Source organism: Bos grunniens, chromosome 1 (genome assembly GCF_055505025.1).
Source record: "Bos grunniens cultivar Pamir isolate PY7600 chromosome 1, Bosgru_T2T1.0, whole genome shotgun sequence".
NCBI lineage: Eukaryota > Metazoa > Chordata > Mammalia > Artiodactyla > Bovidae > Bos > Bos grunniens.
Window position 1 is genome coordinate 21,275,660 of NC_141165.1, and position 21,644 is coordinate 21,297,303.

General features: G+C 41.1%; 1 protein-coding gene across 9 annotated transcripts in view; it reads left to right on the top strand.

The window, feature by feature from the left end:
• Positions 1–21,644, top strand: part of TMEM108 (transmembrane protein 108) — a 388,322-nt gene that overhangs the window by 130,221 nt on the left and 236,457 nt on the right. The window contains exon 4 of one of the 9 annotated variants that reach the window (XM_086352768.1): positions 12,788–12,915. The exons of the other annotated variants lie outside the window; for them this stretch is intronic. The gene's annotated coding sequence lies outside the window, so the exon portion shown is untranslated. The remainder of the gene's footprint in view (positions 1–12,787; positions 12,916–21,644) is intronic. 9 annotated transcript variants of the gene reach the window in all.

The following is a 21,644-nucleotide window of genomic DNA, read 5'->3' on the forward strand; positions in this document are numbered from 1 at the left end:
TAAATTTTAGGGTTGAGCCGGAACTCACTTAAGAATCTAGAGCTAAAGGTCATTCATGGGGACTGGGCAAGTCTGGTGGTTAGTAAGAAAAAACTGCAATGAAGTGGGAATGTGGGTGCCCTAGAGTCCTCTCTAGTCCCATAGGTATAGCTGGGTGAGAGCAACAATATCAATCTCAGACCCTACCCTGCTCAGGGAACAAGCTGATAATATCCAGGTTTCTAATCTGGGCTAAGGCTGCTGATAAAAGACTTCAGAGGCTGTAGCTGAGCAGAGATTAGAGACAAGGACTGACCTATATGGTTATCGTTTCAGTGCCAAGGAGATGTCATTGCCATTGTTCAACTCTCACTGTGACAAATCACTCATGCTTCTGCTACCAAGGTAGCCACAAGGCCCAAACAATATAAATACAAAATATTCCCTCTTGTTTTCCTGGTCATTATTGCTGGTTATAAGGAACCCCATGTCACTGGATATGACCCTGGAATGGAAGTTGAGTTAGTGCTTAGCTCATTGAGATATTATGGAAAAAATCATGAAATTGTTCAGTTCAGTTCAGTCGCTCAGTCGTGTCTGACCCTTTGCGACCCCATGAATCGCAGCACGCCAGGCCTCCCTGTCCATCACCAACTCCCGGACTTCACCCAAACCCATGTCCTTCGAGTCGGTGATGCCATCCAACCATCTCATCCTCTGTTGTCCCCTTCTCCTCCTGCCCTCAATCTTTCCCAGCATCAGGGTCTTTTCAAATGGGTCAGCTCTTCGAATCAGTTAGCCAAAGTATTGGAGCTTCAGCTTCAATATCAGTCCTTCCAATGAACACCCAGGACTGATCTCCTTTAGGATGGACTGGTTGGATCTCCTTGCAGTCCAAGGGACTCTCAAGAGTCTTCTCCAACACCACAGTTCAAAAGCATCAATTCTTCGGTGCTCAACTTTCTTTATAGTCCAACTCTCACATCCACACATGACTACTGGAAAAACCATAGCCTTGACTAGACAGACCTTTGTTGGCAAAGTAATGGGAATGATTCTTATTTTACTGCTGTCTTGCATACTGTTGGGCAAAGTTTCTCATCTGTGGTACAATGAGAAACCAGGTAATTTGAACCGGGTAACACTTGGTTATAAGGGAGGGCAGGCTGTCCTGTGCATTGTAGGTTGTTTTGCGGCATCTCTGGTCTCTACCCATTAGATGCAAGTAGTACCTCACTTTCCTAGTGGTGTAACCAAAAATGCCTCCAGATATTACCAAATGGTACCTGAGGACAAAACCGTCCCTAGGTGAGAACCACTGCTGAAGTCTTCAAAAGAAGCCTGTGTAAGTCATGGCTCTGTTCTCAAGAAATCCAACTGGGTGCACACATCTAATCTACATGTATAATGTGGTAAAAAGTCTGTTTGGAGTGGTGTGCTTCTTGGCATACATATGAAAAGAGTTAGAAACACAGATCAAGATGGACTGACATGAGGAAATATGTTGAAGGGGAGCCAGAAGTGGAGCCATTCATTTAAGGATGGATGGCATATAACATGTGCAGGGGAAAAGTGCAGCTGGTGAGCAAGGGCGAGCATGTTGGGAAACTGATAACACTGCACTACTTGGGTGGGGGAGGGTGGGGGCAGGGAGGAGGGGATGGGTTGGGACGTAGAGGGAGGGAAGCTGAGTTAGGAGCTGCTGCCCTGAAACAATCTCATACTCCATGCTTCCCTGCAGCTCCTTAAAAACCACGTCCTGGTCATGGAGTTAGTTCTAAGAAATGGATTTTACATGTACTCAATGTGAAGCTACTTTTCCTCTTTCCTCATGTGATTAAATATGATAATAAAACAATTTCTAGTACTTTGAACTAATAACCCATGTCCCCTCATTAGGAACTATACCTGATAAGATTATTAGTGGAATATATTTGTAGCTGACACTAAGCTTTCACTATGTTCCAGGCAGTCTTCTAAGTGCTTTACATATGTAACTTCATTTGTTTTCACAACAGTGCTAGTTGTATTATGTTGTCATTTTCTTGACTACATTTGAGGGGACTGAGGCATGAAGAAGTTACACAAATATCAATAGTAAGATGAATAAACGGGAATTGAATAAAACTGACCTGGCTTCAGGTTCTGTGCTTTTATTCCACACTACACTCCCTTCTCTACCCAAGCTAATAACTTGCCATAGTGTGACAGAGATAGCGAAAAACTATATAGATAGAATAAAAAAGTATATGGCACTTGTGCCCATAGTCTCTGGCCTGTTGGAAATCCAAAAGTGTTGACTAAAGGCTTTGACTGTGTGGATCACAAAAAACTGAAAAATTCTTAAAGAGATGGGAAGACCAGAACACCTCACCTGTCTCCTGAGAAGCCTGTATGCAGATCAAGAAGCAACAGTTAGAACTGGGAATGCAACAACAGACTGGTTCCAAATTGGGAAAGGATTATTTCAAGGCTATATATTGTCACATGCTTATTTAACTTATATGCAGAGTACATCATGCAAAATGCTGGGCTGAATGAAGCTCAAGCTGGAATCAAGATTGCTTAGAGAAATATCAATAACCTCAGATATGCAGATAACACCACCCTTATGGCAGAAAGTCAAGAAGAACTAAAGAGCTTCTTGATGAAGGTGAAAGATGAAAAAGCTGGCTTAAAACTCAACATTCAAAAAACTAAGACCATAGCATATGGTCCTATCACTTCATGGCAAATAGATGGGGAAACAATGGAAACAGTAACAGAATTTATTTTCTTGGGCTCCAAAATCACTGCAGATGGTGACTGCAGCCATGAAATTAAAAGATGCTTGCTCCTTGGAAGAAAATCTTTGACAAACCTAGACAGTGTATTAAAAAGCAGATACATCACTTTGCTGACAAAGGCTTGTATAATGAAGGCTGTAGTGAAATGGTTTTTCCAGTAGTCATGTATGGATGTGAGAGCTGGACCTTAAAGAAGGCTGAGTGCCGAAGAAGTGATGTTTTTGAACTGTGGTTCTGGAGAAGACTCTTGAGAGTCCCTTAGACAGAAAAGATAGCAAACCAGTCAATCCTGAAGGAAATCAACCCAAAATATTCATTGAAAGGACTGATGCTGAAGCTGAAGCTTCAGCACTTTTGCTACCTGTTGCAAAGAGCTGACCCATTGGAAATGACTCTGATGCTGGGAAAGATTGAAGGAAGGAGGAGAGTATGATGACAGAGGATGAGATGGTTGGATGGCTCATGGACTCAATGTACATGAGTTTGAGCAAATTCCAGGAGATAGTGAAGGACAGGAAAGCCTGGCATGCTGCAGTCCATGGAGTTGCAAAGAGTTGGACACAATTGAGTGACTGAACAACAGAAACAACAACTAGAAACATATCTTGCTTTAGTCATTTTTTTCAATGAGATCTTTTGAATTTGTTTCCAAATTTTATAGACTAATATATTCAATTAACACTTCCTGTAATATTAAAGTATGTTATATTCATCTAGACCTGTTATAAAGTAATACCTTGTGTTTATAAAAGCCATTTTCAATTGCATTATTTTATCATCAGGACAGCTCCAGAAGCAAAATCATTTATGACGCAGAAGAGTTTACACTGATATTTTCATTCCTTTGCCTTTTATTATTGCTTGGTATTGTAAAAAGATGTTGTAAATTGCTTTCCTGATGAGGAAACAGGGCTACAGAGAGAAGCAGAAGTGGGGTTTAGGTTTGGAATTCCCTTCAGCCCCGGGTAGATCCTGTGCTACACTGAGCTAGGAGTAGAGACTCCATGCTCTACCTCAGCCAGATTGGTGCCCTGCCAGCCCAGTGGGTGTTCCTGTCTGCCCACACTCGTATTTCCCAGCCTTTAGTGTTCCTTCTCCTCCATTTGATATGCTCCCAGTTATGAACATTCACAGGGAGGGGAAGGCTTATCTCTTACCAGTATGTTAGATACTGGCCAAGTTCTTGACTTCTCTGACGCCTCATTTTCTGATCTATAAAATGTCCTCAGTATAATCTACTACCACCTGCTTAGAAGATTTTATTCAAAGAAACTCAGTAGACATTTCAGTGTTTTCACCTCTCAGCCTGGCTTGAGACTCACCTATTTTGAGATCTTTCTTTGACTGAAACCTTTCTCTGATTAGAATACCCTCTGCTGTGAGTGTTTGAATGAATCCATTGTTGTTGGATTAAAGCTGGATGTAACAATATGAACTCATGTTTATTTTAATGTGTACATGGAAATTGAGTTATCTATGTAGCATGCATGCACGCTCAGTTTCTCAGTCATGTCTAACTCTTTGCAACCCCTTGGTCTGTAGGCTCCTCTGTCCATGGAATTTTCCAGGCAAGAATACCGGAATAGGTTGCCATTTCCTATTCCAGGGGATCTTACTGACCCAGGGATTGAACCTGCCTCTCTTGCATCTCCTGCATTGGCAGGTGGGTTCTTTAACACTGCACCACCTGGGAAGCCCCTTATCTGTGTGTACATGTGTATATTTTCTAGTTCTAATCCCTGAGAGGCCCTAGGGACAGTAATACTCCTATAGCAATGAGCATACCTCATTGCTAACACATGATGCCCAGATCTTGGTTGCTAAATACCATTTTCTAGTAAAATGAACCAGTACCACTTTGGGAAATGGCTGAATCTTGGGCCAATAGAGGAAAATACCAGATGAATCTGGAGTATCCTATAATGCCAAAAAGTAAGTAAATGTTCAAGAAAAAAAAAAAAAAGAGGCCATGTTAAAAAGATACATGATTAGATATATCTAAAAGAAGCTCCAAAGGTCAGTGCTGAAGCAATTTTAGGAAATATCAATGATACCATACTAATATAAATAAATAGGGAGGGGGATAAATATTTTTTCTGAAAGAATTCTAGGTATTAAATTTAAAAAATATAGAGAGAAATAGAAAATTGTGATTCAAATACCACAATAAATTGCTGTAGGCAGGATTTATCAGTGAATACTAAATTTAGGCAAAACCTTGAGAGAATATTTGGCATAGATTCAAAGTATCTCTCGCAAAATAGTTATTACTGTAGTGGTTTTAATATAAGTTGACAAGTCGTTTGAGACTTCTTCCTCCAACAAATGAAACTTGAATCCTCTCCCCTGGAGGAGGCTGAGCTTAGTGACTCACATCTCACGAGTAGAGAGTGGAAAGGGAACATGACTAATTTTCCAGTGTCTAAGCCTGGCAGACACCACCTCAACCAGGTGATCTAGGTGAACACCACCAGGAAAAAGTTGCCTTGACATCAGGTACACCCTGATTTGATGTGATGAAAAGAATGCTTCACATCTGTGGTATTCTTCCCTGAAATTCACAGGCCCAAATCAAGGAGGATTCGACAAAATACCTGACCAGTACTTTTCTGAAGTATCAAGGTCATGAAAAAGTGAAGGCTAGGAAAGACTGAGAAACTGTAATGGAAGGAAGGAACTAAGGAGGTGACAACTAAATGAAATGTGGGATCCTGAGTTGGAGGCAGGAACAGAAAAGGGATATGGGGTGGGGGGGCAGAATTCTCCTTTAGGATCTCCATCTGGGCTTAAGAACAACACTGACCTAAGACTATTAGCAGAAGAAAAAGCATACACCCTTTACTAAATTTCTGCCTGTACATGGGGGCATTCAAAAGAGAATGAAGACCTTGAGGAAGTGACCAAAGCAGGAAGCTTTTATATTTTAGACCAAGAAATGATAGATTTGTGAAGAAATGGCAAAAGGGTTTGGGCTAGGGGCGACAAATTATGGGGAAGGCAATAGGACATAAACGGGGTAGGAGGGAAACCAGTGGAAGATAATATCACATCGTTAGAGTAAGTTTGTTTGTACAGATCCACTTCAACAGTAATTCCCAGTCTCTGGGAAACCAGGATGTTCTTTTCTTCCTGGTACAGAGGATCACCTTTCTCATGAGAAATTTTATGACCTGTGTTTGGGTACAAAAGGAGAGGTCAGAGAGCTCTTCCTGAATCTGCTCCTTCTCAAGTGCCTTTAGTTCATAATAATCAATATGCCAAAGTGGCATATTTTGGAGTCCCATGTCCAGAACTCCTTCAAAGACATTAGTGGGGAAAAAATGAGTAAATTCAAATGACATTGTAGTTTGCATGCATGCATGCTTAATCACTTCAGTCGTGTCCGACTCTTTGCGACCCCATGGACTATAGCCTAGCAGGCTCCTCCATCCATGGGATTTTCCAGGCAAGAATGCTGGAGTGGGTTGCCATTTGGGGAGTTTAGTCAGTAATATTTTTCCAATTTTAATTGCTTAGTATATAATTGTACCATGGTTGCATAAGACGTTAACATTAGGGGAATTTGGGTGAAAGGTATACAGGAACTCAGTGCTATCTTTGCAGCTGTTTTGTAAATCTAAAATTATTTCAAAATTAAAAGTTTAAAAATTTTTCTCCTATATTTTTCCTGTTTTGCATATCTTCAGCACCTGCATTTACAGACTTCACGGGGCCACAGTTCACTAACACATCTTAATTAGGAATTCTGTCCTTTTCAAATATGTATGTTGCCCCCATTTTTATATAAACTCTACAAAAATTAACTTTTTGTAACCTCCTTGGTTCCAAGAGAAGGTTATATTTTCTTAAAATTTCTTTAATGAATGGATAAATAAATGAACAGAAACTGAGAAAACTGAAAGATTATTGAAATACACTCAATAAATATCCAGTGTAGGCTAGTTTGTTACCTTTTTTAAAAAAGATATTTGTTAGCCATGCTTCTCTTCGAGCATCAGGTCGGCTCTTTGAAGATATTTTTAAACAAACGGGGCTCAGTTTTCTCAACTATGCTCATAGAATAAACTGTAGAACAATGTCCTCAAGAACTGGGTCTTGGAAGGATACAGGCCACAGTTTATATGTGTTATTTCACTACAGAAAAAAAAAAAAAAGCACAGCAGCTAACATTTGCCTATGTTTTCCTAATTTTAAAAATATTCAGGGTCTTTTAATTTAAGATGAGCAGAAGCCATGACCTGGTCTATTTGAATTCCTAGCCAAATGTTTCCCCAAGATAGAAAACTCAGCCTCATGTTCTGTAATTAAGTTGTGCTTGTGGGGCATACATTGCCTGAAAAGTTTATGGCTACTGCTTTTGTTTTCAGGGCATCTTTAAAAGCAGTAATTTAAGTTTGTAATAAATAGCTGTTTTTCTCTGGGCATTTGGGAAATGCATAGGATAACTTTGGAGCCAGAGTCTGGTTTTTCTGAATTGACAGTTCTGTCCTTTTGTTCCTAGGGGCATTTGTTGTTTTTGTTTGTTTTATCTTCCATGAAGGTACTGCTTGTGTCATATGATTATGCTTCTAAAGAGATGATCCTAACACTGGACAGAGACCTGAGGCTTCATTTAAAGGTCTTCCATGCATTCAAAATATGAATCTACATTATTAACAGGGCAGGGCTTCACCATCATATTTCTTAGAGTATTACATTCCTAATGAAGATCATTCAAGAAAGCTCCTCAGCTTTCAAAGGTACTGGTAGGGTTAAAAAAATTCACTTAACCCCGCTTATATAGTAATAAAATATGTCTAAATCAGTCAGATAGACTTCACATCTGATATTGTGTAGAGGAATGTCCAATAGGAACTTGAGTTTTAGGCCTTGCTCACCCTTCAGCACCCACAGACCCTCAGATGACACAGTTCACTTTTCTTAATCTTGGTTTTTCTGTCTAAAAAGTGAGAAGAGTTAGAATGTATGATCTTTAAATTCCCTTCTAGATCAAGAACATGATCAACTAATAGCTTTTCCATTTTAACAAAGATGTTATTTTTTATCAAAGAAAAGTTCATTCAGTGGTTATAAAATGTCTATAATAGTTTATAAAGTGGGGTGGTACTATGGATGTAATGTACAACATGATAAATATAATTAACAGTTATGTATTATACATGAAAGTTGTTACGAGAGTGAATCTGAGTTCTTACCATAAGGAAAGTTTTTTCAATTTAATTTTTATCTATATTAGATGATGAATGTTCACTAAACTTAAATAGTAATCATTTCATGATGTATTAAATCAAATTGTTATACTGTACATCTTAAACTTATACAGTGCTGTAGGTAGCACTAGCAGTAAAGAACCCTCTTGCCAATGCAGGAGACATAAGAGACAAGGTTCAATCACTCCCTGGGTCTGGAAGATCCCCTGGAGAAAGAAATGGCCACCCAGTCTAGCATTCTTGCCTAGAAAATTCCATGGACAGTGGAGCCTGGTGGGCTCCTCCATGGGGTCACAAAGGATTGGACACACTGAAGTGACTTAGGATGCATGTCAATTATATATCAATAAAAATGGAAGAAAAAACTGAAATGAAACAAGAAATGAAGTCCTGACAAAAAAATTTTAATGGAAAAAAAATAGCTGGGCAGGGAGGGTCGAGTGGCATTGCATTTGAGGAAAGGCTGAAGGCTACATACAGACACATATTCTTAAAGTCAAACACCTTCATTTGGCTTCTACAGCCTTTCATAATCTGGTCCCAGTTTACCTCTCTTGACCTCATTATCCCAACTCAACTGTATCAACAGTGAATTTTTCTTTCATTTGCCGTGTTCTCTTTCTTCCTAACCTGTATACCTGATACTCCCTCTTCCCAGAACACTTTTCTACTGCTTCTTTAGCTCTTCTGTTTTATCACCATTACTTCCAAGAATTCTTTCCTGAACCCACTCTGGGTCTGGATAAGTGAACCTTCTGGGTACTCCTTTAGCATGGACCCTCCTCTGTCATTAGCACTTGGCAGGGAACTTGTTTATCTTGTCCACATCCCCTGGTGCCTACCTCAGTTGCTGATGCCAAGATGCTCAATAAATACTTGTTAGGTTCATTAATAAATGAGAAATAATAAATCTGGACCAGATTACTGGGAAGACTTTCCAAAATTCACTCAAGAGATATTCAGTGGGAAAACCACCATGGAAATCAAATTATAATCTACCTGTGAATATCATACATCTGTATGATCTTCATATTATATCACTTGTCACTTATATTCCAAGAAGAATCTGCTGGACACTTGGGGTAGGGGAGGATCATAGACATTATTAAGCCCAGGATTTTAAGCAGTGAAATAAATAACGGTAACAAAGAGCCTATTGTACTGCAGTAAAACTAGTCTTATAGTTTGAGCTACTTTAATGAAGTAAGTGCCAAATCTTTTGTGTTTTATGTTTAAATAACAATAGAGTGACTATATAGCAGTTCCTAAATATTTTTAATTGCAGATTGTCATTAAATTTTCTGTTATTCAAAATAGAAAGCCCAGAGATAAATCCACGCGCCTGTGGACACCTTGTCTTTGACAGAGGAGGCAAAAATATGCAATGGAGAAAAGACAATCTCTTTAACAAGTGTTTCTGAGAAAACTGTTCAACCACATGTAAAAGAATGAAACTAGAACACTTTCTAACACCATACACAAAAATAACCTCAAAATGGATTAAAGATCTAAATGTAACACCAGAAACTATAAAACTCTTAGAGGAAAACATAAGCAGAACACTCTGACATAAATCACAGCAAGATCCTCTATGATCCACCTCCCAGAGTAAGGGAAATAAAAGCAAAAATTTAAAAATGGGACCTAATTAAACTTAAAAGCTTTTGCACAACGAAGGAAACTATAAGCAAGGTGAAAAGGCAGCCTTCAGAATGGGAGAAAATAATAGCAAATGAAACAACTGACAAAGAATCTCCAAAATATACAAGCAGCTCATACAACTCAATACCAGAAAAATGAACAATGCAATCAAAAAGGGGGCAAAAGAACTAAACAGATAGTTCTCCAAAGAAGACATACAGATGGCTAATAAACACATGAAAAGATGCTCAACATCACCCATTATTAGAAAAATGCAAATCAAAACCAGAATGAGGTATCATCTCACTTTGGTCAGAATGGCTACCATCAAAAAGTCTACAGATAATAATTTCTGGAGAGGGTCTGGAGAAAAGGGAGCCTTCTTACACTGTTGGTGGAAATACAAACTGGTAGAGCCACTGTGGAAGACAGTGTGGTGATTCCTTGCTGCTGCTGCTGCTAAGTCACTTCAGTCGTGTTTGACTCTGTGCGACCCCATAGACGGCAGCCCACCAGGCTCCCCCGTCTGTGGAATTCTCCAGGCAAGAACACTGGAGTGGGTTGCCATTTCCTTCTCCAGTGCGTGAAAGTGAAAAGTGAAAGTGAAGTTGCTCAGTCGTGCCTGACTCTCCTTAAAAAACTGCAAATAAAACTGCCATATGACCCAGCAATCCCACTGCTGGGCATGCACACGGAGGAAGCCAGAATTGAAAGAGACACATGCACCCCAATGTTCATTGCAGCACTGTTTACAATAGCTAGGACATGGAAGCAACCTAGATGTCCATCAGCAGATGAATGGATAAAGAAGTTGTGGTACATACACACAATGGAATATTATTCAGCTATAAGAAGGAACACATTTGGTGAGTTCTAATGAGGTGGATGAAACTGGAGACTATTGTACAGAGTGAAGTAAGTCAGAAAGAGAAACACAAATACTGTATATTAACACATATATATGGAATTTAGAAAGATGGTAATCATGATCCTATATGCAAGGCAGCAAAAGAGACACAGATGTAAAGAGCAGACTTATGGACTCCATGGGAGAAGGCGGGGTGGGATGATTTGAGAGAATAGCGTCGAAACATGTATATTACCATAGGTAAAATAGATGACCAGTGCAAGTTCGATGCATGAAACAGGGCACCCAAAGCCAGTGCTCTGGGACAACCCAGAGGGATAGGGTGGGGAGGGAGGTGAGAAGGGGGTTCAGGATGGGGGGATACATGTGCATCTATGGCTGATTCATATCGATGTATGGCAAAAGCCATCATAATATTGTAATTATCCTCCAATTAAAATAAAGTAATTTTAAAAATTTTGTGTTATTATCTCATTTTGTTTGTTTGTTTAACCATTCAGTGGTATATTGGTTGCCTCACGCATGTTACCTCTTTTAGTGCTAGTGCCAGAGTAGAACATGAGACTGGGTAAGAGAATGGAATGTTGAATGCCATGGTAGATGCCAACAAGAGTAGAACAGACACTATTATTCACATACAGGTGAATGGAAGAAAGAGAGTTAAGGGGCATTTATTTGGTTATTGGAGACTTCCATTGATCAAAACCATATCTGACTTCTCAACTCCATGGGCAAACTTGGTCAGTTGCCTGAGTCCTTCCAAGATACCAGTAGAGTGTTCATTTTAATTAGAGATTTGTTCAAGTCATACTCCAGATACAAGAGACAGAACAAAATAATTCTCCATTCATTGTCCCTTTGAAGAATAACATTGGTTGCTGAGGAACAACAATAGCATATTCTTGTGCAAACAGCTGGTTTGCTGGGAATTCACATTACTGCTTCAACCAGGTTCTTACCCTAGAAAGAGACAATATCTCTTTTTGGCTTCCCAATGTAATAGCAACATGCTGACTTCACTTAATCTGTTTTGGCCAAGAGGTATCCCAAGTGAACCTTCAAAAGGGCAAAGGAGAAGCTATAATGGCACATCTGTTCTCTATTGAAAACTGATTTGATTCTGAAAAGAAAAAATAGAGGACACCCATCTTTATAGTTGTTTTGGAAATTGCCACCATTTATTTGGGTAATGGCTTTGTCGCATGGCTCCACTCTCTCTCCCCTGGGTTACAAAGGTCATGATTTCTATTTCACAGAAATAAAGAAATTTCAGTGACTTACTTTGGAGGAATTGGAATTTAACTATCGAGTCTGGAAAGCCTGGAAACTTGCAGACATTTCCAGACTCATTACCTGGAAAAATACTTTTAAGTTGTTTTCTGAAATGCCCTTATCTAAGCCTTTTAAAAGAGAGCCAATTCAAATTATTTCACTTTAAAGTGTATTGAAGCACAGCAAGCACTTCTGTTAGCTTTTAAAATCCATGCAGTGTAGCAGTTAAGGGCAACTTAATTAAAAAACAACTGACAGTATCATTAAACTGGTGAGCAAAATAGAACTAATTTCAGACTGGAGTCCTAGCCCTAGGCTGGAAAGAGCTTTGACTTAATATTTGGGTTAGTTTCCTTTTGTTCTTAGGACACAATTTAACAGTGATAGGGATTGATTGTGTTCTATGTACTTATTAAATAAATGGACTTTTCAGAAGAAATGAAAACTAACCAAAGTAAATCAACTTTGGTTCATGTAAAATCAAATAGACAGCTTCTTTACTGTGTCAAACGCTGTTCTAAATAAGACAATCCTCCTAAATGTAAAATTACAGTCAAGAGACCCAGATCCTATTTTGGCTCCACCATAAATTCTGTGATCCTGGACAAATCTCTTCAGTTTCTCTGGAGCAGATGGATTCCAAAGTTCCTTCCAGCCCTAAAATTTTCTTATATGTTAATATCTGAGCCCAACTGGCTCAAGTGGAAGCATTTGGCAAAATTCAAAGGCAAGTACTGCGATAAGTGATACATTTAGTGAGAAACTACTATGCATTAAGCTTGTTCTAAATGTTTGTTGCATTACCTCATTTAATCCCACAGGAACCCTATGAAGTAAGTACCATTATTTCCCACAAACAAGGAAATTGAGGAAACCGTGTCCTAGGGCAGTTCCTTCTGTGGTTATATTAAGGCACATTAGATAAGCTAATGGAGAATTGCTTTCAATATTAGCACCTCTGCTTGTTATTCAGACCCGGGTTCTAATCAGGCAGTTGGTTTTTGAATCTTCCAATCTTACCCCATTTGCAGGAGCACGGCATTCATTCCAGTGTTTCAGGACACATTCTGCCTATGGGTATCCATGGAAATGGCATTATGACAGCAAAATGGCTCCTAGTGAATTCACAAAGAGAGGAGCTTTCAGTATCAAAATAAAGGTAAACAAGTCTATGCAAATCTGTGGAGACTGTTCTAAGAGTGATGCACTGTCAGGAGCATGTGGTGTGATTTGATGTGATGAAAATGGGAAGCGCGTGCATGTCAAGTTTCATCCCTATGAAACCTGTACCTGTAAAGGCAGGTAGCATCTGGAGGACATCTCTGAATTGAGCAGACTTAAGTTCTCCCTAACAGTGAAGTTCTTGATTTAATTTATCTAGTTGGCATCTTTCTTCTCTAATGCCCAAAGCATGGCCTCGGTGTTCAGAAAATAGTGATTCTGTTACAAATTAACCAAGACAAACTTAGAAATATACTGCCTTTTATAAGGTGAGACAAGATGAGATAAGATGTGGTAAGATTCTGTGAAGAACACAGAGTATATGACAATATGTTCTCAGAAAACATAAATTCAGCGATCTGGTCCATGTATAATATACATGAAGGGAAGAGTAATGTCCAATAATGTAATGAATAAATAGTGCAAATAAATGGCAAATTGCAATGCACTGCTTATTATGGGTGCAGAGATTGTACCATAGTAGTTTTTTAACTAAAAGATTAAGATTTGGAGTTCCAAACTGTTTGATTTACTATCTGTGCGATTTAAATAAGTTTTAATCTCTGCGAGCTTTAGTTATTTCATTTGTAAAAAAAGAATGCTGGTAGAACCCACACTGTAAAGGTGCCGTGCGAGTGTATGCTAAGTCGCTTCAGTCGTGTCCCACTCTTCGCAACCCTATAGACTGTAGCCCACCAGGCTCCCCTGTCCATGGGATTCTCCAGGCAAAATTACTGGAGTGGGTTGCCATGCCCTCCTCCAGGGAATCTTCCTGGCCCAGGAGTCACACCTGTATTGACAGGCAAGTTCTTTACCACTAGTGCCACCTGGGAAGCCCCTGTAAGGCTTGAGTAAAAATCAAATGAGGTAATGAATGTGGAAGAACTTTGCAAAGTTCTTCAATAATAAGCTTGTCATTCAGTAATAGCAGTCCGTAATGTTCACTGGAAGTGTCCAGCTTAGTGCTTTTCAGACATATGATAGAATTGTACAGCCTCGCCACCTATGAAGTTAGGTAGGGCCGTGTGACCTACTCTGGCCGATCAAGTGGACATTTGTTACTCAATGGACATTTGTTACTTTCAGGTTGAAGTTTTAACAGCCTGTGTGTGATTCACTGCTTTCTCCCTTCTTGTTCTTTCACTGTGATTGTGGAAGCATCATTGGGTCTTAAATCAACCTACAGTCCCTTGGGCGGCTATGATGAGCAGAGCCCCCAGACAACTAATGTTGAGCATAGAGCATGGGCAAGAGCATGAGCAAGAAGTATGTTCCTGCCATGTTAAAGTAGTAAGAATCGGGGTTGTTACTGCAGCATAGTTTTTTAGCACGCTGATTAGACTGTGTATCACTCATCTTTAATATTACTTGAGTACCTGTAGTATTGAGAACTCCATGAACAGTATAAAAGTATATTGAGTACCTGTAACGTTGAGAACCCCATGAACAGTATGAAAAGGCAAAAAGATATGACACTGGAAGATGAACTCTCAGGTTGGTAGCTGACCAATATGCTACTGGAGAAGAGTGGAGAAATAACTCCGAAAAGAATGAAGAGATGGAGCCAAAGCAAAAACAATGCCCAGTTGTGGATGTGACTGGTGATGGAAGTAAAGTCTGATGCTGTAAAGAACAATATTGCATAGGAACCTGGAATGTTTGGTCCATGAATCTAGGTTAATTGGAAGCAGGCAAACAGGGGATGGCAAGAATGAACATCGACATTTTAGAAACTGGTGAACTAAAATGGACTGGAATGGGCAAATTTAATTTAATGGGCAATGACCATTACATCTACTATTGTGTCAAGAATCCCTTAGAAGAATTGGAGTAGCCCTCATAGTCAACAAAAGAATCCAAAATGAGCGCAATCTCAAAAATGACAGAATGCTCTCTGTTCGTTTCCCAGGCAAACCATTCAGTATCGCAGTAATCCAAGTCTATGCCCCAGCCACTAATGCTGAAGAAGCTGAAGTTGAATGATTCTATGATGACCTAAAAGACCTTCTAGAACTAACACTAAAAAAAAAGATGTCCTTTTCATCATAGTTCCCTGGCCAGGGATTGAACCCAAGCCCGCTGCATTGACAACATGGAGGCTTAGCCACTGGATCACCAGAAAAGTTCCCAAGAGTACTTTTAAATCTTGAGGAGGACTTTTGGATAGTGCCTAAGACAACACCACTTTATATTGCACTTTTTCTGCATGATAAAATATCCCAAGCCCTAAGGATATCACTAGCCCTAAGGATAGAATGCTCAAACTACCACACAATTGCACTCATCTCACATGCTAGTAAAGTAATGCTCAAAATTCTCCAAGCCAGGCTTCAGCAATACATGAACCGTGAACTTCCAGATGTTCAAGCTGGTTTTAGAAAAGGCAGAGGAATCAGACATCAAATTGCCAACATCCTCTGGAACATCGAAAAAGAAAGAGAGTTCCAGAAAAACATCTATTTCTGCTTTATTGACTATGCCAAAGCCTTTGACTGTGTGGATCACAATAAACTGTGGAAAATTCTGGAAGAGATAGGAATACCAGACCACCTGACCTGTCTCTTGAGAAACCTATATGCAGATCAAGAAGCAACAGTTAGAACTGGACATGGAACAACAGACGGGTTCCAAATAGGAAAAGGAATACGTCAAGGCTGTATATTATCACCCTGCTTATTTAACTTATATGCAGAGTACATCATGAGAAACGCTGGCCTGGAAGAAGCACAAGCTGGAATCAAGATTGCCAGGAGAAATATCAATAACCTCACATATGCAGATGACACCACCCTAATGGCAGAAAGTGAAGAGGAACTTAAAAGCCTCTTGATGAAAGTGAAAGAGGAGAGTGAAAAAGTTCGCTTAAAGCTTAACATTCAGAAAACTAAGATCATGGCATCTGGTCCCATCACTTCATGAAAATAGAGGAGGAAACAGTGGAAACAGTGTCAGACTATTTTTTTGGGCTCCAAAATCACTGCAGATGGTGATTGCAGCCATGAAATTAAAAGACGCTTACTCCTTAGAAGGAAAGTTATGACCAACCTAGACAGCATATTGAAAAGCAGAGACATTACTTTGCCAACAAATGTCCATCTAGTCAAGGCTATGGTTTTTCCTGTGGTCATGTATGGATGTGAGAGTTGAACTGTGAAGAAAACTGAGCACCAAAGAATTGATGCTTTTGAACTGTGGTGTTGGAGAAGACTCTTGAGAGTCCCTTGGGCTGCAAGGAGATCCAACCTGTCCATTCTGAAGGAGATCAGTCCTAGGTGTTCATTGGAAGGAATGATGCTAAAGCTGAAAGTCCAGTACTTTGGCCACCTCATGCAAAGAGTTGACTCATTGGAAAAGACTCTGATGCTGGAGGGATTGAGGGCAGGAGGAGAAGGGGATGACAGAGGATGAGATGACTAGATGGCATCACTGACTCGATGGACGTGAGTTTGGGTAAGCTCCGGGAGTTGGTGCTGGACAGGGAGGCCTGGCGTGCTGCAATTCATGGAGTTCGAAAAGAGTTGTATACGACTGAGCATCTGAACTGAACTGAAGGATCTGAGCCATCAACTAGAATGAGGATTCAAGTGTATCCCTCTAGGTGCAGGTGAGTTGAGTAAATAAACCCCTCTTAGTTCTTAAATGAATGATTAGCCCATCCTCAGGCAGCAGGAGTCTATTGGAAGACCGGTCAGTGCCAGCACTGGAGGTAGTGAGATGGGCTTTTTAAGGGATTAGTCTTCTTAGACTGAATAGATTAACCCATTTTGGGGAGCAGATTCTACATGCCATATGTCAAGTACTGGAGCAGTCATTTTCAAATGGGTTATCTCCTTTAATCCTTTTGACAGTCCTGTGAGTCTTAGTCAACTTCCTTTATTTATAGATTAAAACAAACACAAAAAACAGGAGTAAGTTCTGCCTTCCACATTTCTCTCTGTTGTGCCTCGTGTATCTTAGAGACTGGTTAGATGCAAAGTAAGTTGGACAAAGGAAGGAAAATTTTGTTCTTTTTTTTAACATCACAAAAATGATGCATTTTTAATAGATAATTAAAAATGCCAAAGAGTCACTAGGAGAATAATTCAACCATGCATGAAGAGTTTTTGTTGAGACTTTGAACAGCCAGCCCCAAGTGTGTGTGTGTATGGAAGGAGAGGAGAGATACCACATCCCTCTTTCAGCAGGGTCATGAGCACTGAGTGTCTCAAGCATGCAGGGCAGGAGAATTGGCTCAGTAAATGGGCAATTGAGAGATGCTATCACAGGGGTGATGTTCCTGGTTACTGTCTTCTGATGACCTTTCCTATGGATGGCTAGTGTCAGCCAGCTGCTAATCAAAGCATGTGAAAAGTTAGCTAACACAGCAGAGTTGAGCTCAGCCCATGGATAGCTTAGCAGGCTGTAAACACCACCAGCATTTCCCCTGCAGGGAGAGTGTGACTGTCATGCTGTATCTGTTGGATCACGTGATGAATCATTTGGGAAAGTACAGCAAAAATGCAGGCTTGCAATACACAAAGGAAAAATGTATTTCTCCCCAGGTTGCATTCACCTCCTCCCCAGATCTTCACTGTGACATCCTGCTTTTTCTGACAGGCTGCCCTCCTAAGTTATCTCTCCTGTAAACCAGTGGTGAGGCCCTCCACATGGCAGAGGTTATCATCCATTTGACAAGACGTGTAGAATCCATCACTCTGGTTATTTTGTGGTCTTCACCTGTTCATTAGTTTTTATTCTAGTTTTCTTAGTTAAGCTAGGTAAATCCCCACGGCCCATTTTCCTGGAATTTAGACATTTAAAAGCATTTATACACCTGTAGTTCTCTTGGGAAGACCCACTGGAGAAGGAAATGGCAACCCACTCCAATATTCTTGCTTGGAAAATTCCATGGACAGAGGAGCCTGGCGGCCTACAGTCTGTGGAGTCACAGAAGAGCTGGACGTGACTTAACGACTAAGCAACAACAGACAGTTCTCCTTGGCTGCATTCATCCATACTCTAAATGGCAATTTTATTTTTCTCTGTCTGTTCAAGAGGATCCATCCGTCTGACTACTTTGAGGATTCTTGTGCGTTACTTTGTGTATTTCTGGTATAATTCTTTCCAAGAGTAGAACCACAAGCTTACATTCACAAGGATGATGATGTGATGGTGATGAGCACTTATATGTTTAACTCTGGCCCAGACGCTGCTCCATGTGTTCTTGTTAATTTAATCCTCACAACAACCCTATGAGTGAGTACTGTTGCTATCTGCAGTTTATAGATGGGGAAACTAAGTCACAGAGAGGTTAATTGAATTATCCAGTGTCATACAGCTACCACTGGCGGAGCTGGGGTTCAGACCCAGGCAGTGTGACTCTAGGGCATCTCTCCTTTCACTGCTCCTCTGTACTCTTTCATTCTGCTTCCACTTTTCCCTTTTTATGAATGCTTTCTCAGTCTAGATGAGGCCTCTCTCTGTTTTGTTTGGCAGAAGGCATCCTCCAGGGCAAGTGGACTTGCCTTAGGGCTTACTTCACTTTAATGGAAGTTAAAGTCCTCAAGCTCGTGAGGGCCTAACCTGCAGGGAAATCAGTATTTGCTGGCTGGAGTCAGGAGTGGCCAGCACTCTATGATGGAGGGGCTGGTTCTGGAAAGTGGAGCTGGTGGGAGAAGAGGAACTGACAGCATTCAGTGGAATCATAGGAGGAAACAATTGTGTGTGCTTGGTGGGTAGGTCCTGGGTGGAAGGTTGCAAGAATATATATAGAGTTCCAGTTCTCAAACCCTGGAGAAGAGTTGAAGTCGGGTCTAAACCAAGACTGCACTTTGATTCTAGTTTGTTAATGCAGTCTTAGCAAACAAGAACGCATTTTGCTTAGTAGTTTAGTATCTTTTCATTTCTGTTATGCAGATCCCTGGCACTTGTAGGGCAAGAGGGAGTAGTAACTTTACCACCCTTCCATTGGATGTGTCATCCCTTCCCCCTGCCACCTGCCACCTGGCTTTATGATGTTGTGGAAGAACCTGTGTTAGTGTATGGTCAGGCCGCCCAGGGTGGCTATTTTCTCTCTCTCTGTGCCTGCCTTGTTTGAGCAGTCCCTGCTTCACTTAGACCCTACTCACCTGATTGACCTTCCTTCTTAATCATAGAGCCCCGTCAGTACATGCCTACATACCTGCCTGGGCCCCAGCTAGTAACTGTTGTAATCTTCAGATGAGAACACCTCCACCACGATAGCATAGCAAAGGGGCAGTGAAGGACCGTGCTGCTGGTTTCCTTGGTAACCAGTGAGCCAACCTGACACCAGTTCCCTGTATAACTGATAACTTCCCTCTCCCCTGCCACCCCCAGAACAAAGACTGCTGCTGTGTCCTGCCCACCATCTGCTACACACAGTGGGTTATTACTCCAGGACCCTGCTTCAAACATGGAAGCTCCCCCACCCATAAAAGCACTGGTGTCTCTGTTGCTGACTCTGGGCTCTTTCTTCAGGCTGGGCAAGTGCAGGGCTTGCTGGCCTGCATAGTATGTACAGCCCAATAGTTAGAAACTTAAAGCTTAAATAGGAGTGGCTTTACATATGACATATCAAGTCATCTGTCATCTGTAATCTTTGTTAAGGTGTTCTTTGACTTTGAAAGAATGCTCAAATCCTTTTGCAGCTGGATTTAAATTTAGGGACCACCCTGGCCTTGGCTCCCTTGTTACATAAACCAGGAAACAAAGGTCTGGAGAGAACTGCTCAATTGTCAGAGCTGCAGCCCTGCTCTTTGGCCTGCCAGCCTTGTGTTCTCTTCTGCTATTTCATTTCTAACTTCTGCTTCTTGTGGGAGGGAACAGATATTACTTGGAATGCTTTGAAAGTTGACAGATACCATTTGCTAGAATTTTTTAAACCTGTATTATATTTTAGCATGGCTGTCTTATTGTGGACAATTTATCCAACCCCTATCCCTTCATTTCTCCACACCCATTTAAACAAGTGTATCTGGAATCCTAGATTGAAAGGTACCTTTTCCTAGAATGCTTGACATTTACTTACTGTTGTCTTAAGGAGAGTTAGAGGAGAGCAAAGAGAAGGTGGCTGAGAGAGAGAGATGGAGACTGGGGAGGGAGGAAGGAGGAGAGAGAAAAGAAAGAAGCAAACTAATAGATACTTCCAACTTTGTGACTTGAGGAATCTGGTAACTTATCTCAACATCAAATTAACATGCTAGACTTGGGCTACCTCAGTAATTAACTTTTGTTTCATTTACTTGGTGTCACTCATTTAACACTGAAACATGAGCCTCAGCAGGAAGCTGAGATTTTGAGAAAATTGAAGCAATGAAAAGAGAAAGTACCTGAAAGCTGTGCCATGGCCTTTAATCATAGATTTTAGGTTTTTATTAAGTTTTAGGAAGTTACTTGGAAAAAGGGCTGCCACTGGGTACTCTGTTCTGCCATCAAGAACCAAATAAAGCCTCGTTTGTACACTGAGGTTCTAGAAGTCCCTTAGCCCTGAGACTCATTCCAAAGAGTGTGAACACTGCCCCTTGAGACAAGGTTAAAAATATTTTAGCCCTGGAGCCTCAATCAGAGCAGGGTTGCCTTGGGCTGCCACCTTTGAATGCTTTCCTGTATAGAAAAACTGACAGCTTCTCCCAAGTGGGATCTTCTTAGTTGACCACACCTTGCTGTCACTGCTCACCTGGCCCTGCCTTCAAATCTCGATAACCTTGAAGATCTGCTAATGGCACCCCACTCCAGTACTCCTGCCTGGAAAACCCCATGGATGGAGGAGCCTGGAAGGCTGCAGTCCATGGGGTCACTGAGGGTCGGACACGACTGAGCGACTTCACTTTCAGTTTTCACTTTCATGAATTGGAGAAGGAAATGGCAACCCACTCCAGTGTTCTTGCCTGGAGAATCCCAGGGATGGGGGAGCCTGGTGGGCTGCCGTCTGTGGGGTCACACAGAGTCGGACACGACTGAAGTGACTCAGCCGCAGCAGCAGCCCAGCCATCCCACCCAACTTGTGCACCTAGTCAGTGCAGCACTGTCCTTACACCAAGCCCTAGTCCTTGTGTTTCATTTCGCTCCCTGGGGGGTTGTTTGAGGACTTAATGAAAACATGGCATCTGACATTAAGGCTGTACTGTCTCCTGGGTCCCTGTAATGGTCTTCCACCTGGCCTTCCTGCTTTCACCCTGCCTGCCCCCGCCACCCCCAACCCCCACCAAAGCTATTTTCTGTATAAAAACCAATTTGATCTTTTAAAAATGAAGATTCCATCTCATCACTTCCTTGTCTGAAGTCCTCCAGTGACTTCTCGATCCTGCCACGCTGCTCCACTTGCAAGCCTGTGTCGCCCTGTGCCTCAGCTCCCTGCCTCCATCTCGGATGTCAGTTTGTACCATCTCTCCCCATTGATTCAGCCACCCTGACCTGCCTCTTTTACCACTCCAAGTATCTGCTGACATTGGCCCTCATGTAGAAGCTGTTTCTGCTACCTGATATGCTCGCCCATTGATCTTCGTGTGACTAGCTTCCTCACACCATCAGATCCCGGCTTAACATCTTCAAAGAGGCAGTCTTGAATTGTCTAGTCTGAAATAGCCACACAAATAGATTCTTTGTGTCTCTTGCTTATGTACTTGTTCGTTATCTCTTTATTTCCTTTAGGAAATCATTTCATGAAGA